We start from the raw sequence: 19,010 nt of genomic DNA on the forward strand, positions 1-19,010 counted from the left end.
CTATATAATAAAGATTTACCATCTCTAAAATTGAGATCGAAGTCACAAATCATGCAACTTCTTTGTATAAAAACTTACCACTAAGTCAAACTCATGTGGAAGTAAATTTTACTTCCAAAAAACTCGTGTGGAAGTAAACTTTACTTCCAAAAAACTCATGTGGAAGTAAACTTTAGTTCCAAAAATATAAAATATGATGAACGGGAAGCTAGGGCTTGGGCTTGAGCATAATCTTGAACTGCGCTTCAGGTGTTACGAACATATAGTATATTCCGAGCGGGCGTCATGGCTGCCCGTTCTATAACCATTTGCAGGGGTTTAGTAAACAGGGCTGCTTCTTCCAGGCAGAGGACAGAGAGCAAAAGCCCTGCCAAGGTGCTACTCCTCGGAGACACTGCAGTGGGGAAAACCAGCTTGCTTTCGCGGTTTGTGGAAGATAAATTTATGGTAGAATCGCTACACAGCGGTCTATTTGTGAAGGAGGCCATGGCGGAAATAGGGCTAGAGGTTTGGGACTCCACTGGACAAGAAAATTATGAGAGCTTGACTCCTTCGCAGTACCAGGGAGTCTATGCAGCGATCGTCGTGTATGATATTACAAACATCGATTCCTTCGTGAGATCAAAGGAATTGATCGATGAAGTGAAGGAACGTACTAATCCCAGGCCCCTCATAATTCTCGTTGGGAATAAGAGGGACTTGGAATTAAAGAGAATGGTGTCCCGGTTCCATTCTGAAGCTTATGCTTGTGAAAATGGCGTGTTGTTTGATGAAACTTCTGCCTATACGGGTTACAATGTTAAAGAGATTTTCTATGAAGTTGCCAGATTGGTGAAGATGAGTGAATCAATGTCCACACCCAAAGATAGAGTGGTAAAACAAGTGGAGAACAAGCGGAAGCGTTTTTTTTCATATTTGTGCTTTTAGATTTTCAATTATTTTCAAAACCAATAATTCAATGTAATGGCATGTTCGTTTTTTTCATGCATGTGCTATATGTATATACATTCTTACAAGTGCTTCTGTTTTTATTTGCAATTCAAATACCGTGTTCAGAATTTCACTGTTCACGCTAAAATAAGGTGCAATTTACTGTTTTCTTTACTTCTGTTTTATGGAATTCCTCACCGTGTTATTTATTTTACTTTTCTAAAAGCATTCCAAATATCAACTATTTGCCGTTATCAATTTAATTCACCTGTATACGTAGGTCCACGCCATACATTATCTGTATCCATTTCTTTTCAGCAAAATACTGCTAGATGTGTTTTCCTTACTCTTTTAACATTAAGAAAGTATTTATTCCCCTGTATATGTAGGCCCACGACATGCATTATCTACATCCATTTCTTTTCAGCAAAATACTGCTCTTCAGTTCCCTCAAAACAGTTACCTGAGAAGTTTGGACGTCCAAGCTCCTTAATTTCTTCATAACAGTTTTTTAGGTAGCAATGTTTGATTGCTCTAGCCTCGGCTCCCCAAGTCCAGCCTACAATCCCTTTTCTTTCACCGGGGAAGATAATATCCGGAGGTTTTCCCACTGAATCTTTTTCAGCTCAAGGAAAAAGTCCTTCGGGCTAACCGGCCCTCCCTCCCCTTCCCTCTCATTTTCTTGGAAAAAGGACTGATAACTGTTTGGGGATGGCGAAAAAGCACTGATAACTGTCTGGGGATGGGGAAAAAGAAGTTTCATCTGTGAATTCCTAAATCTCCCTCTGAGAATTGATAAATGTTTTTGAAAAAATATTTTATTTCAATATATAAATATATATTTTATATATAAAAAATATTGAAAATTGTTATATATTTTATTTGATAAATGTTTTTCAAAAAAATATTTTATTTCAATATATAAATATATATTTATATGTAAAAAGTATTGAAAATTATTATATATTTTATTTTATATAAATATATATTTATATGAAAAAAGTATTGAAAATTATTATATATTTTATTTTAATATATAAATATATATTTATATGTAAAACGTATTGAAAATTATTGTAATATAATAGGTGCTTCGGTAGTCTCTTGTGTTTAGCATCTTTAAAAATATATCAATAATTTTTTTTTTTCAAATACAATATTTCCATATTTACATTAAATAAAATACTTTAATATTATATATTATTATTATTATTTTATGTTTAATAGAGAGAATTCCATGCATCAGCCATCCCAAGTGGTGGTGGTAAGGTAGTAGAACCTAACTCTTGACTTCTATTAGTGAAACTAGTTCTCTGACGGCTTAGTTCTTCTATTTCTGGGATCGGCACGACTCCGTTAATATTATATATTATTATTATTATTATTTTATGTTTAATTCCATGCATCTTTTGCAATAAGAAGAAAATGCTTACCATTTAAATAATTAGATATACTTTAATTATTTAATTAATTCCATAACTAAAATCCATTTACTTTAATTATTTACTTATTTTTATTACTTAAATAACATTTTATTACTTAAATAACATTTGCACATAAACTTCTCTCCCAATAATATTTTTCTTTTTAAAGGAAAAAAAACCAGCTTGATAACCAAGCTTGAGAAATGGAAGCCAATGAGAGTGGTGGGTAATTTCCTCCACGGGAGCACGGTAGAGACTAAAGGTTATGAGGGAGTGTATTATATATTTAGGGAGTGTATTCAAATTGTTATCTTTAAAATAGAAATTTTTTATTCTATTTTGTATGTGGATGACAAAGTTAAAATTTTTTATATTGATGGTTTTATTCTATTTTGTATGTCGATGACAAAGTTAAAATTTTTTATATTGATGGTAATTTTGGAATACATTTCATTTTTATAATAAATAAAAAAAATAATTTAATAAAATAAAATGTCATATTATAATAAATAATTTAATAAAATAAAATATATCATACTAAAATAAAAAAAAATATTTACTAAAAAATCATATCATAAGAAAATAAAAATATCATAATAAATAAAATATATAATTTAATAAAATAAAATAAAATATATCATAATAAATAAAATATATAATTTAATAAAATAAAATATATCATAAATAAAATATATAATTTAATAAAATAAAATCAAATAAAACATATGGTATCATATTTATAATAAATAAATTAAAAAAGTTATTTTATAAATCAAATATATATTATAATAAGGTCTCTAAAGGTTATGGTATTATATATTGAGGGAATGTATTTAAATTGTTATATTTAACGTGGAAAGTTTTTAATCTATTTTGTATATTCTATATTGTATATGGATATGGTATCATATTTATAACCAATAAAAAAGTTATTGAATAACATAAAATCAAATATACCTTATAATAAGGTCTCTAAAGGTTATGAAGAGGTTATGAAGAGCCACTTATATGAGGGAGTGTATCATATATTGAGGGAATGTATTCAAATTGTTATATTTAACATGTTTAATAACATAAAATCGAAGAGGTTATGAAGAGCCACTTATATGAGGGAGTGTATCATATATTGAGGGAATGTATTCAAATTGTTATATTTAATATATTTAATAACATAAAATCAAATATATATTATAATAAGATATCTAACTTCTTGAGGGAATGTATTCAAATTGTTATATTTAACATATTTAATAACATAAAAATAACATAAAATCAAATATATATTATAATAAGATATCTAAAAGTTATGAAAAGCAACTTATATGAGGGAGTGTATTATATATCGAGGGAATGTATTTAAATTGTTATATTTAACATAGAAATTTTTTATTTATTCTATTTTGTATATGGATGACAAAGTTAAAATTTTTATATTGATGGTAAATTTTGAATACACTTTATATTTATAATAAACAAAAAATAATTTAATAAAATAAAATATATCAATTGTTATATTTAACATAGAAATTTTTTATTCTATTTTGTATATGGATGAGAAATTTTTTATTCTATTTTGTATATGGATGACAAAGTTAAAATTTTATATTGATGGTAAATTTTGAATACACTTTATAAGGTAAATTTTGAATACACTTTATATTTATAATAAATAAAAAATAATGTAATAAAATAAAATATATCATATCATAATAAATAAATAAATAAAATAATTTAAAAAAATAAAATATATCATATTTTAATAAATAAATAATTTAATAAAATAAAATTTTAATAAAATAAAATAAAATATCATATTTATAACGAATAAAAAAAAGTTATTTAATAACATAAAATCAAATATATGTTATAATAAGGTCTCTAAAGGTTATGAAGAGCAACTTATACGAGGGAGTGTATTTTATACTGAGAGAGCGTATTCAAATTAGTTATATTTAACATAGAAATTTTTTATTCATTGATGGTAAATTTTGAATATAATTCATATTTATAATAAATAAAAAAATAAATTAATAAAATAAAAATGTCAACATAATCTACATGAGATCTTATAAGAAGTTTCTGAAGCGAGTCCCGACTACATATAGACCAAAACCAGGAAAACCCCATTTATACAGCAATAAGATTTTTATGGAAATTTGAGAAGTAGATTAGTGGATTTGTGTTAAGTTTAGTTCTAATTAAATTATATTCAAGTATAGGAATGGAAAATTAAACCATTTCATGACTTTTTACGGTAAATGTTTTTTTATTCCATATTAAAATTGAGCCAGCCTAAACTATATCTAATTCTGAAAATCAATTAAAAATAAAATAAGATAAAAATACATATATAGTCATCTAATTCTGAAAATTAATTAAAAATACATATATAAAAGACTATTTGAGAATTGTAAATATCATCTAATTCTGAAAATTAATTAAAAATAAAATAAAATAAAAATACCTATATATAAGATTATTTGAGAATTGTAAATATGATTTAATTCTGAAAATTAATTAAAAATAAAATAAAATAAAAATACATATATAAAAGACTATTTGAGAATTGTAAATATCAACCGTGAGTACTTTTTAGGGTAGTCAATGAATTAAATTGGCTGTGAAAATAATAGTTTTTTAGTCAGATTTTGGTATTTAAAATTATATATATATATATTTTGAAATATATATATTGAAATCTTAAATACAGTTGTCAAGTTCAAGGAAATTAGGTGTTTTTGGGTTTATTATGGTAATGAATTCATTTACATCATGGAAAACAAGATTCAAACATTCTTATCATTAAATTTATAACTAACCCAAAAAAAAAATCATTGGGTTTCTTTCTCTGGTCAATCCGTCAAGGCACAACTTCCTTAATTTTTGTTTCACTCAATTAATTCATTTTGTATTTGATTTGGTTTGCTGGGGTAGTTGCATTTATAATTGATGCATTGAATGCAAGTATTATTGATTTTTTTGGGTTGCATTAGGACTTTTTTTTAGGTTTGTACTTCTTTGTTATCATTACACCATAGGAAGTATTGTTACTACAAAGTACACTGTATGAGTTTGAATGAGTAATTGCAAGTGTTTTAATAGTACATTTTATCACCAATTAATTTATGTTGTTGATGAAACCATAATTTTACCAAAAAAAAAAAAGAGTTCTGACTGTGAGAGTGTTTAATTTTTTTTTAACAGAACTATCAAAAACACCTTGAGCACCAAAAATCTTCAAGCTAGAGAGCTGTAACTTGGATTTTCAAAAAAAAAAATTAAGATTTTCTCAAAATCATGCCATAATTTCTATAAACTTGATCTATTTAAACTAAGCTCTAAGATTTTCTCAAAATCATGCCATACTTTCTATAAACTTGATCTATTTAAACTAAGCTCTAATCTAACACTGCAAGAAATACTTTTCACTGTAACTTGGATTTGCAAAAAAACCTTCAAGATTTTCTTAATTCAAAATTTTCTCAAAATCATGCCAGAATTTCTATAAATTTAGTAATGTTTAAACTAAACTCTAATCTATAGAGTAAACACTGCAAAAAAATATTTTAAAAGTATACTTTTAAAATATACAATTAAAATATACAAGAGCAGTCTTTGTTTTCTGCCCTTGTAGCGATGATACTAGAGTAACCCTAGATATGTCTTTGTAGCGATGATACTAAAGTAGCCCTAGATATTCTACACAAACGTTGTAAAAGATTATGGGAGTGACAATTAATTACATTTTCTATTCCGTGGATCATCCATCTTTTTGGTACTCGCTCCCTCTCACCATAGCCATTACATAAAAACCTATCCATCAGTTGCAGTGATACCACTCAAGTGCGCCGATTATCACACCAGAACTCAAGATATATCGCTAGCGGTTTTACGGATTTCTGGGTTAACACTATCAACCAAAGAGTTCGCTGCGCTGGTTATCACACCAGAACTCAAATATGCCGCCAGTGGTTTTACATATTTCGTATCTAAGACTACCAACCAAAGAGCGAGAGTTGACGATCGCTGAGATCTGTGCGCTTTCTTAATGTGGTACCATTAACATACGGTTTTGGACGTTATAATATTTATGTGCGTATTTAAGTGGGATTTCTAAGGTTTAGAATTTTTAATGCAAATATAAGAGGAAACTGAAAAAGGTTTTGGAATTTTTAATATTATATATAGGATAATGTAAATGATAAAGAATGGTCCCAAATTATTAAATCTAAATTATTTATATTTTTTTTTTTAATTTTTAAAAATTGAAAATTATGGAAAAATTATTTTACAATAGATCACATCTAGTTAGATAAATATAAAAAGTATAGCTATTAGTTATATATATATTTTTTATTTTTAAAAATTGAAAATTATGGAAATATTATTTTAAAATAGATCACATCTAGTTAGGTAAATATAAAAAGTATAGCCATATAAATGAAATAACAAGTAAATATGGATAAATTTCAATCCATCATAAGCATCAAAACACTAATTTCATGATATATCTCACATTATTGAAATTTGCAAGAATCATAAAAGTTAACTAAAATATAACTTTATTGTAAATTATTATTATTTTTATATTATTAATGATAAAAATAATTAATATATAAATTAAACTTATATTAAAAAAAAACATATTTTCTATCATGGAGATTTTTAATTTGTAAATAGGTATTGTTATTTAGCAATATGAGATGCCCAAAAAAATCATAACGTTTCCCCAACCTTAACTTCATTTTCCATAATTTTTGACACACTATAATGCTATATACTTCATATCATCTCGACTTCATATGGAGTTGTTATGAAGTAGTTTAAACATTTACAACTAATAATTAGCATATATATTCTACCCACTTCAGATGCATTTTTTCTCCACACCTGGAAGTTACTACAATAACTTATGTTTCTTCTTTGATTTTCTCCTTTTTTGTATATGTATATTGCACTCAACATTCATTATCTTCAACTCATTTGAACAATTCTCATTTATTGTTGGAATCATCTTCTAATGTTGCCGTAGCAGTACCTTCCAACAAGCTTAAGAATTCATCATATGAAATCTCATTTCCTTACCCTTAGTTGTCTTCAATCTTTATCTCCTTCTATATTTTCATGTCATAAAGTTATTTTCTATGAAGTTCAACTCTATCCAACAAGAAAAATCCACACATTGGAGTGCTTTATTCCACCATTATTGATCACCAAATGAGTGGAAGTTCATCATTTTCTTCACATTCCTTATACGTAACTTGCTAGTTCATATCTTGCATTCAACTCTTCTAACTATTCATATAACCTTCCCACAACATGAATCTTCCATCACATTGTTCACTCATCACTCCATTCTCTCTTCATAAGTGATCCTAAAATAAATATACAATGAACCTTAATCCGATTCCTTTAAGGAATTTAGCCATCTTGTTAAAAAATATTGTTATAATACGATCAACTTGAGTATTCCTTCTTATGAATAACTAGGTAATATTTAGGCATTCTACAGTCCAATCTCCAACTTGCAAGTTAATATGCACCTTGAATTACCATGCTTTTGCACATCCAATTATATCTCAAGATCTTTGTGAGAGCACCTTGATAAGGCATATGCACTCAACCTTAGTTATCTTCTCATATGGTATACACATATATCATCCTATACTCCTTTCCCTCAGTTTAATGGCAAATGGGTAAATCATAGAAAGTAGTCATGAGGAGTAGAAACATTTACAACATTAAGTGATAAATAAAAACTTTGGGTTGCTAAGATGAGGCAATTAACTAATTAAGACTTGTGGGTCAAATATTAAAAAAGAGAAGTCAAAAGAAGCCTTATGTACTCTCCACCATTCTAAAATGATGAATATGAGTTGGTGTAACCTAAGTACCCCCACCATCCCATTTAACTTGAAATGATGAATAATGATGAATATACTAGGTACACTCCATAATTATGCTCTTTGTTTACAATGTGGAAAAGGAAAAATAAAGACATAACACACTATAAACCCATCTTATATTTAGTAGGATATTAAATATATTCAATTCAAAGGGGTTAGTAAGCACTTACAACATTAATCTCACAATTATATTCTCTTTGTTGATGGTGTAAGAGGGAAGAGAAAGAAGTTGCATGTTGTAAGCAAATCTTATAATTAATGGGATAATAAACATAACCTATAAATGCTACAAAATTAAAAATTTATATATGCCATGACAATTATGAATTATTGGAAAGATCTTATATAGTTGATGATATATTTTTTCCTTTATATTTGTTTTTAAAATTTCAAAATTTAAAATTCGATTTAGAATCATTACTACACTATCATAATTTGATTTAGAATCATTACTATACTATCATAGAGATAAGAAATATGTTTGCAAAAAGCAAGTGAAACCAGGTATAAAATTATTTAAATAATTTTTTTAATTAAATAATAAGAAAATATAAATATAAAATAATATTAATAAAATAAATTTATTGAATCATTTGTATTATATATAAAATTTCTTTATCAACCAATGATATTATTGGAATGATATTTCCTTGAAAAATGTCAAGTAATATTAGAGAGGTATTTTTAAATTGAAGTGAGAAATACTCTTCATCTTTAAAATAAAAGATATTATTAAATTAAATAAACCAATATAAGAACTATTTTAATATATCATTATTACATTATTTTTTATCTCATCTCAATACATTTACTTTCACACTATATAAATTTGAATGAATTATGTGAAAAAATCTTTGAGAGTTCCAGGAATTTCTTTACACAGTTCATCAAAAGCTCAAACAAATTATGACTTACTTTGACAATTTATACTCAAAAAGTCATGCAAATTGGTTTAAAGCTCACCAAAAAGGAAAAGGCAAAATATAAAACCACTCTGGAATAGAAAAAAATTAATACGCGCAAATATATATATATACTTCGCATTTTCTTTTTTGCGTTCAAGGTACCTGAACCGCATTGAATTTATTGCAGAAGTAATCATCGTTATGATACAATTAATTAAGTTGAACTAATTCATGCAAGTTGGTTTGAAGCCATCTGGGGTACTTTCAACGTTTAAAATTATCTTGAAAAAGAAATAATTGCATATTTTTTTGAAAACGAATTTTATATATGTTTTCTAATTATGCTAATGTACATATAAAATTGAAAATAAAATTTATATTTAATATGTTGAATTAAAAGGCAAAAACTTATTGAAAATTTAAATGGTTTTTAAATATATGTTTTACAAGGAAATTTGAAGAAAATATGTAATTTATTTTCTTTTAAATATGGTATTCAAACATGATAATTGAAAATTATGTTGTAAGTTTTATTACTACAATGATAGGGCTCGTCACTAAAGTGACCCAAGATCAAACCTCACGGGGTGGTTGTGCCCTATTTTAGGGGGAGGAGATGTGCTAAAGGGCTGGTGTGGCCAAGGGCGGGTGCAATCCTCCGGTGAATTTGACGGCTTAGGCCTAGATCAGGTGCGATCCCCGGGTGACTTTGACGACTTAGATGCCTCTGGGTTGCTGCTCCCCGAGCCACATGTCAAGCCTGGAGGATCACATATAACTTGACAAACACCCAAGATCAAATCTCATCGGGTGGTTGTGCCCTGTGCTAGGGGGAGGAGACGTGCTAAAGCGCTGGTGTGGCCCAGGTCGGGTGCAATCCTTGGGTGAATTTGACGGCTTAGGCCTAGATCAAGTGCGATCCTCGGGTGACTTTGACGACTTAGATGCTTCTGGGTTGCTGTTCCTCGAGCCACATGTCAAGCTAGGGGGAGGAGACGTGCTAAAGCGCTGGTGTGGCCCAGGTCGGGTGCAATCCTTGGGTGAATTTGACGGCTTAGGCCTAGATCAGGTGCGATCCTCGGGTGACTTTGACGACTTAGATGCTTTTGGGTTGCTGTTCCTTGAGTCACATGTCAAGCTTGGAGGATCACATATAACTTGACAAACAAAAAAGAAAAGACAATTGAAAACTATATTAATAACACCAAATTATTTCATTGTTATCCATAAAAAAAAGGTTCAATTAGACTTTAACTAGGATCTATATGAAGGGAGGAACAGAAATGAGCTTTGCTAGGGTTTCAAGCCAATCCTGAAGCATCTCATAGCACTAGCTCTGCATTCTCTGCAACCATCATTTTCGTATTGGAGGGATTTGACAGGGGAAATGATCGCCCCTGTTGGGGGGAGAGATCCCTTCCTACCGAAGTATGGTAGCAGATGAACCAATGGAAAAACAAGAACACGACATGGCCACAGATCCAACCTTAATGAGGGCCTGTAATGGGAGCCCAATGGCAAGCACGAATCCGCAGGCAATGTCTCCCACGTGTAACCAAGAATCCTAGATTCGTGATACCCTCTAACAAACTGGAGAACTACCACAAGTACATGAAGGATCATGCCCTGATTTGTAAATTTATTGGGATTTGGCCATCAGAAAAGGATTTGATCAAGTGGATTTAGCTAAAATGGCAACCCAAAGGCCATATAGATCTGAAGCTTGGAGCTCGAGGGTTTTTTATAGTAATATTCGCCAGCCTGGAGGACAAGGAGAGGGTTTTTGAAAATGGATCATACTTTTACTACAATGCAGGGATTTTTATGAGATACTAGGAGGAATTCTACAATCCAGATTGGGAACATTTTATGGCCGCCCCTATTTAAGTTTGCCTCTTCGCTCTACCAGTAGATTTCTAGGATCTAGAAATTTTGGAAGGGATAGGCAACTCCATTGGAAGATTCGTGAAAGTAGCTGAATCGACCCATCAGGGGAGATACACTTTGTATGCCAGCATTTGTGTTTACATGAATATCACTGAACCCCTCCCTGAATTTGTAGAATTGGAATACTAAGATGAAATTTGGCAGTAGCTGCTGGATTACAAGCACATCACTTTTCGTTGACATCGTTGCCATGAGTATGTCCATTTGTATAAAGCCTGCCCATTAAATCAAATAGAACTAGAAGTTGGGTCTCAGGCTAAAGAGCTGACTTCACCGCAAGAGGATAATGAGGGTTTTCAAGAGGTCTCACATAAGAAGAACGCGAAACAGGCCCAAACACATTCAACAACAAAGAAACGAAATCTGGAGAATCAAAATCATTTTGGGGTTCTATAGGATATGGGTGAAAGTTCCAAAGTTGTAGATTAGCCGAAAGAATTGGCATGAGGGAGAGAACCAACCAAAACAAATTCTAAGCCAAAACGGAAAGCCCAGATGGAACCCTCGGATAAGGAAGAACAAGAGCAACCCATAGAACTCACTATCATGGATATTGATACATCAAAGGAGGATTTGAGCATCGAAGAACTAATTCTAAAAAATTTGTTGCATGAATGGAGGAATGTAGATGAGAGGTTCATTCTAGAGGATCAAAAGAACCTATATTGGGACACATTCCAACAACATCAAGTGAAGCAAAACCAAAAGCCACCTGACCCACTAGATACCATTGGCTCCCAGTTGGGAGGCTCACAAGAACCCAGAAGCCAAAATAAGGGAGACAAGAAACGTGGAAGGAAAAATCTTCAGGAATCGATCCAAATGGTAGGAGATTCATTAGTCAATTCTGGATGGGTGGTATCGCTAACAACAGTTTTCCACCAAATCAATAAAGTTTCTCAATGATTGTAATCTCTTGGAATGTGAGGGGCCTCAATAGCCGAGGTAAACAGAGATATCTATAGGATCGCCTAAAAAAGGAGAAACCCCAAATAGTGATGCTCTTGGAAACCAAGGTTATAGGGGCAATATTAGAAGCAATGCTCAGTTGGATGCATCCCAGGTATGAAGTAATAGCTTTAGATGCAAGGGGTATTTATATTCTATGCAACCCTACTAATATTCTTTTTGACCATTGGATCATTATGCCCTGTATTTTATTTGGGTGATTCATATATATTGGGGCTAGAGAGTGGGTATTACTATCAGGAGTCTACGACCCTCATATTTCAAGGTAGAAAGAAGCTTTCCTCCAAAATTCAGGAAAGCTTTGAACTATGAGTGAGGAAAAACTTTCGTTGATTGGGGGAGATTTTAACCTCATAACCTCGCTAGAAGATGTTATGCTCTTAACCTGCAAAATGATACCCAATACAGAATATGCGAAGAAAAGATACCCAGAACACAGAATAGCAATGATTTTATTATTCAGAGAGTAATGTTCACTTGCCTCTTCGAGGGGGCAACCTCCAATAGAGCAGAGCTCGATTACAAAATAAGACACGATACTCCTCGCAGGGAGTCTCTATCCTTTATATATGACTCATACATGCAATACCACGGGCAATACCGTGGGTTTTATTAATACCATCTATCTAATACTACGACCCATTTGCAACTAACTGTGGTCCCGTCATTAATTGCGGGTTAACCACTTACAAATATTAATATGGGCTTTATTGACTCTTGACTATGACGTGATCCCATGACATAAATAAGGGGGTTAGGGTGGGACCCTAACATGCTCTCCCCCTTAAGACTAGCCTTGTCCTCAAGGCTGAAGCTGCGGAAACTGCTGAAGAATAGTGGCTGGTTCACAAGTTGCATCTTCCGGAGAGGTGTCTTTCCATTTGACGAGGACTTCCTTAATCATGCAGCCGCGCAGGTGTTTGTCTCTTGTGTCTAGAACCTATTCGGGTTGAAGCCAGATTGACCCTTCTTCGTCCAATTCAGGTAGACTGGTTTGAACTCGGCAATTGTTCCCGATCACTTTCTTGAGGCACGATACATGGAAAACTGGATGGATTTTTGCAGTAGGTGGCAAAGCCAACTTGTAAGCCACTTCTCCAATGCGCTGAAGTACTTGGTATGGTCCGTAGAATTTTGGAGATAGCTTCTAACAACCCTTGTCTTTGAGTGATGTTTGCTTATATGGTTGCAGCCTCAAAAAGACCTGATCCCCTTCTTGAAATTGGCGCTCTGAGCGATGCTGGTCTACCTGTTGCTTCATGCGGTTCTGAGCTTGATGAAGATTCTCTCTAAGATGGGCGAGCATGGTTGCGCGGTGTTGTAGGAGTTGATCCACTGCTTGTACTTTGGAGCACCCCTTGAGATAAGAGGTAGGGGAAGGCAGAAGTTGACCATATACTGCTTCATAGGGAGTCATTTTGGTGGTGGCATGATAGTTGGTGTTATACGACCATTCAGCCAGAGGTAACCACTGTACCCAAAGGTGTTGCTTTTCTGAAGTGAAACACCTAAGGTAGGTTTCTAGACATTTGTTGACGGCTTCAGTTTGACCATCCATTTGCGGATGATAGAAAGTAGAGTTTTAATTGAGTGCCTTGTATCCTGAGGAGTTCCTGCCAAAAATTACTGGTGAAGATCGGGTCGCGATCGGACACAATAGAAGTGGGCATGCCATGCAATTTGAAAATCTGATCCATGAAATATTGAGCGACCAAAGTTGGTGTAAATGGGTGGGGTAGGGCGCAGAAATGAGCATATTTCGATAGTCGGTCCACAACCACCATGATCACTGACTTGTTCCCGGACTTTGGAAGACCTGTAATGAAATCCATAGAAACTTTCGTCCAAATTGATGTCGGAATGGGCAATGGTTGTAATGTGCCTGGAGTGTTGACGGTTTCCCCTTTGTGGCGTTGACAGACATCGCATTCTGCTACAAAAGTAAGGATGTCCTTTTTCATGCCTGTCCAAAAAAATGATCTTCTGGTGCGAGCATACGTCTTCTGAAAGCCCGAATGTCCTGCAATGGGCGATGAGTGCAATTCTGCCAAAATGCGACCTTTGAGGGTGGATGTTGGGGATATTACGACTCTGTCCTTGTAGCGAAGAATATCATCCTGCCACGAGTAGCCCTTGGTGGAATTTGGATCTACCTGCAATTGAGAAATGAGTTGGGATAGCCCGGGGTGTGAAAACCATTCCTTGCGAGCCTCTTCAATCCATTCTGGAATGGGGAGGGAAATTGCTAGCAGAGTACTTTCTTCCTCAAATTGGCGAGATAATGCATCTGCTACACTATTGTCTTTCCCTTTCTTGTAAATGATCTCATAATCATATCCCATAATTTTGGCGAGCCATTTATTTTGTTGTGGGGAGGATAGGCGTTGCTCCAAAAAATATTTAAGACTGTGATGATCTGTGCAGATTTGGAAATGTCACCCCAATAAGTAAGGTCGCCAGGTCTCGACTGCATGTAAGATGGCCATCATTTCTTTTTCGTAGGTAGATTGGCCCAGATTCCTCCCACTTAGTTGTTGGCTTGTGAAGGCCAAAGGTCGCCCTTCCTGCATTAAGACCGCCCTAATACCGGTCCCCGAAGCATCACATTCAATGACAAAGGATTTGGTGAAGTCAGGTAGTGCTAAGACTGGAGTGGAACACATGGCGTTTTTGAGACCGGTAAATGCCTGTTGTGCTTCCTCATTCCAGAAGAAGGAATTTTTCTTTAGGAGTTGAGTGAGGGGCTTCGCTATGCGGCCATAGTTGCGAACAAATTTACGATAATAGCCTGTGAGACCCAAAAATCCTCTCAAGCTCTTCAAGGTCTTAGGTTGAGGCCATTCTTGCATTGCCTGGATCTTTTTGGGGTCCACCTTGACACCTTCACGCCCCACAATGTGGCCCAAATACTCAACTTCTTCCATGCCAAATGAACACTTGGACATCTTGACAAATAATTTATGCTTGCGGAGCAGGTGTAAAAGTAGATCTACATGCTGAAGATGTGCAGCCCAAGTGCCACTATAGATGAGGATGTCATCGAAGAAGACAAGGACAAATTTCCTGAGATATGGTTTGAGAATTTGATTCATAAGACTCTGAAAAGTAGAGGGGGCATTACAAAGACCAAATGGCATGACCAGGAACTCATAATGGCCTTCATGAGTTCGGAAAGCAGTCTTGGGAATGTCGACTTCCTTCATGCGAATTTGGTGGTAGCCTGAGTGAAGATCCAGCTTAGTGAAGAATTGAGCCCCATTGAGTTCATCCAGCAAATCGTCAACCACCGGAATGGGACACATCCGCCACTCCCCATCTTTCTTGAGCACCATGACCACTGGGGATGAATAAGGACTAATGCTGGGATGAATGACACCTGCTTCCAAAAGTTCCTTGATGATTTTTTCTATTTCATTCTTTTGGGTGAACGGATATCTGTATGGCCGCACATTTGGGGGTTGGGCCCCTGGAACCAAGCTGATGCTATGATCATGTTCCCCTCGCGAGGGTGGAAGCTCATGAGGCTTGTCAAAGACCGGCAGATGGTTATTTAAAATCTGTTGCATCTCAGGATGAATTGGCAGAGACTTGGTTTCGACGACCTGGATGGCATTAAATTGAGCTACCACTCCATGATTGCCCTTTTTTAACAACTTTTCCATCCGATGTGAGCTGATGATAGAGGGGGCTCCCGCCTGGAGTCCACGGAGGGTATGTGTGTAGTTGTTCTGCTTAAAACTCATATATAACTCCTGAAAATCCATTGTGATTGGCCCAAGAGTGCGGAGCCATTCAGCGCTGAGGACAATGTCGCAACCCCCCATGTGTATGGCAAACATGTGGGTTTTCAACTAATAATCCCCCATTTGAAGTTTGACATTTTCACAGCGACCTTCACATTTCATTGTGCCCCCATCCGCAATTTGGACTTGGAAGTTAGAAACTGCTCGTACAAAACAATGCACTGTTTCTGCGATTTTTTGATGGATGAAATTATGGGTACTTCCACTATCAATCAAGACTACTACTGGGCGATGTTTAAGAAAACCCCTGATTTTGAGAGTTTGAGGGGAAGAAATCCCTGCCAACGCATGCAGCGAAATAACTGGTTCGTCAGAGACATTCTCCTTTGGGTTGTCTTCTTCTAGCGCCTCATGTTCCTCAAGTGGTGGATCTTCCTCTGTTGAGCTGTAGTCAGTGGCATCTATTTGAAAAAATTTGGGCTCCTTGCATTTATGACCTGGGGAGTATTTTTCATCACAGTAGTAACATAGTCCTTGCTTCCTTCTTTCGGCCATTTCCACAGGTGACACCTTTTGAACCTTAAGTGTTTGAGTCGTGTTGTGAGCCTATGGGGGACGACCTTTAGCGGGGAAATTTGGGCGACTGTATTGGTCTGCTAATGCACGTTCCACGTTACGGGCTACCTTGCAAGCCTCTGTCCAAGTGGGAGGGTGGTGCAGTAAGACTTGAGCTTTGATGGCTTCTTTAAGACCACTGATAAAACATTTCGTGTAGAACACATTTGAGAGACCCCAAGTGCGGAAGGCTAAGGCTTCAAAAGCTGTAATATATTCATCCACTGTACCTGTCTGTCGGAGCTTAGTAAGACAACCCAAAAAAGAGTCCTCCTGTTCAAAGCGGTCTCGAAGAGCTTTGGTAAATTGGGTCCAAGTCTTAAAAGGTCCATTGCAACGTTGATGCCATTCCCACCATTGCCCCCGTTCATTGTCCAAGTACATGCTCCCCAACATAAGCTTAGTCGCATCATCTAAGATATGATTCAGTTTGAAATACTGCTCCATTTGTGCTATCGATGCGGACGGGTGAGAACCGTCAAATTTGTGCATATCCAACTTGGGAGGTCGCTGACTGGGTGGTGGGTGGGTGTGCCAGACGTGAGGAGAGTGGCTAGACTCACCCTCATTGTATTCATTGTCATTATACTCCTCCTCATGGGCTTGCTCCTTGCCCTTCAGGATTAATTGCTGGAACTGGAGACTTAGTCCGATAAGCTGCTTATTGATGGATTGGACGGTTTCTTCAAGTTTGTCCATTCTGTCATTGGCCATTGCTTGAGCTCTAGTTTCTACCATACACCAACCTGATGAAAAATTGGGACCGCTTAAAAATTTTCACTAATAATTGAATGGTACCACCGTGCTCAGTTCGTCGTCTTGATTCTGATGGGCTAGATCGCCAAATCCTCAAAATGTCAATGCGGCCAAAAGCCCTGCGAAAATTATACCTCGGTATAGGAACCCTTCACAACAACTCCGATCTGGTGGATCTGAAAGATCTGAATGGCGGATCGGATAGCTCTGGGCGGCGGAACAGGCTGCTGCTGCGGATCGGCTGGCTCTAATAGATCTGAATGACTGATCTGCGAACTCGAGACTGCGGGACTGATGTCGGTTGCTGCTGCACCCCGTTGCACAAGCGGATCTAGAATAGATGATGCGCAATCCCCCGATAGAAAAGGGAACTATGGTCTTGAGGAGTGTCAGGTGCTACAGATCGCAATATACATAAGGGTCTGGCAGTAGTACTCGACCCAATGTTTCAGGGCTCTAACTAAGGAGGATCAACCGTACCCTTAGCCGTACAACCCAACTACCCTATCGTATGGGTGAGTAATCTCTCCGAGTGCTATTCTCGGTGTACTGTAGCCACAAGACGACAGACGGTTTATTTATGGCGAGGTTTCAAGGGAGCCTAGGGGCTTCTGATATACCCAGAGGGTATGTGGAAGACAGTCCGTGCGCGGTTCTGTCTAATGCGCTACTACTCGAAGGGGTACCCACAGGGGTTACAAGGGAGTCCAACAGAGGTGACCACCTCTTGTATTTCCTGCGTGCAAGCCTCCCCAAATCCGCAGGTTTATGCGCTCAACGACAGAGCCCGTGGTTTAAAGACGCCGGAACACGTCTCTAGCCAAATTTTTTTTTTGCTAAGAATTGGAGATCCCACCGGCCCTGGAAAGTGCTCTGATACCACTTGTTATGCTCTTAACCTGCAAAATGATACCCAATACAGAATATGCGAAGAAAAGATACCCAGAACACAGAATAACAATGATTTTATTATTCAGAGAGTAATGTTCACTTGCCTCTTCGAGGGGGCAACCTCCAATAGAGCAGAGCTCGATTACAAAATAAGACACGATACTCCTCGCAGGGAGTCTCTATCCTTTATATATGACTCATACATGCAATACCACGGGCAATACCGTGGGTTTTATTAATACCATCTATCTAATACTACGACACATTTGCAACTAACTGTGGTCCTGTCACTAATTGCGGGTTAACCACTTACAAATATTAATATGGGCTTTATTGACTCTTGACTATGACGTGATCCCATGACATAAATAAGGGGGTTAGGGTGGGACCCTAACAGAAGAGAAAAAGGGTGGGATAAGACGACATGAACCAGAAATGGATCTTTTCCGAGATTTGATAGTGGATTTAAAATTAATAGGTATTCACACTATCAATGGGATATTCACATGGAACAACCAGAGAGGCGAATCTCACCAAGTCACCTCTAGGTTAGATAGATTCTTGGTTATTGAAGACCTTATCAGTAAGGACATTTTCTTCGAAGCCTCCATTATGCCATGTCTTGGATCCGACCATTGGCTAATCCAGTTGGAAATGGACCTTAAGTTGGGCCATCGTAATCGACCCTTTAGGTTCGAGTCCTTTTGGTTGCGGGAACCATCCTTCCTAGACAAAGTAAAGGATTGGTGGAAATCTAGTTCGGTTCAAGGGCACCACTTTATGCACACTTTTAAAATCCGTTTGAAGGATCTTAAGCAGCAGATAAAAAAATGGAATAAATCAGAATTTGGGCACATTCATAAAGACTAGGAAATCCTTTAAGCTCACATGCAAAAGGTACAACAATAGATGATCACCCAAGGG

The 19,010-nt window shown here is 35.3% G+C and overlaps 1 pseudogene; it reads left to right on the plus strand.

Moving 5' to 3' along the window:
• Positions 1-285: 285 nt before the first annotated feature.
• Positions 286-927, plus strand: LOC149260345 (ras-related protein RHN1 pseudogene; annotated as a pseudogene).
• The last annotated feature ends 18,083 nt before the right edge of the window (positions 928-19,010 follow it).

Source organism: Pinus tabuliformis, chromosome 6, assembly GCF_031772625.1.
Source record: "Pinus tabuliformis cultivar Carrire ecotype Pingquan chromosome 6, CPIR1, whole genome shotgun sequence".
NCBI classification, from domain to species: domain Eukaryota; kingdom Viridiplantae; phylum Streptophyta; class Pinopsida; order Pinales; family Pinaceae; genus Pinus; species Pinus tabuliformis.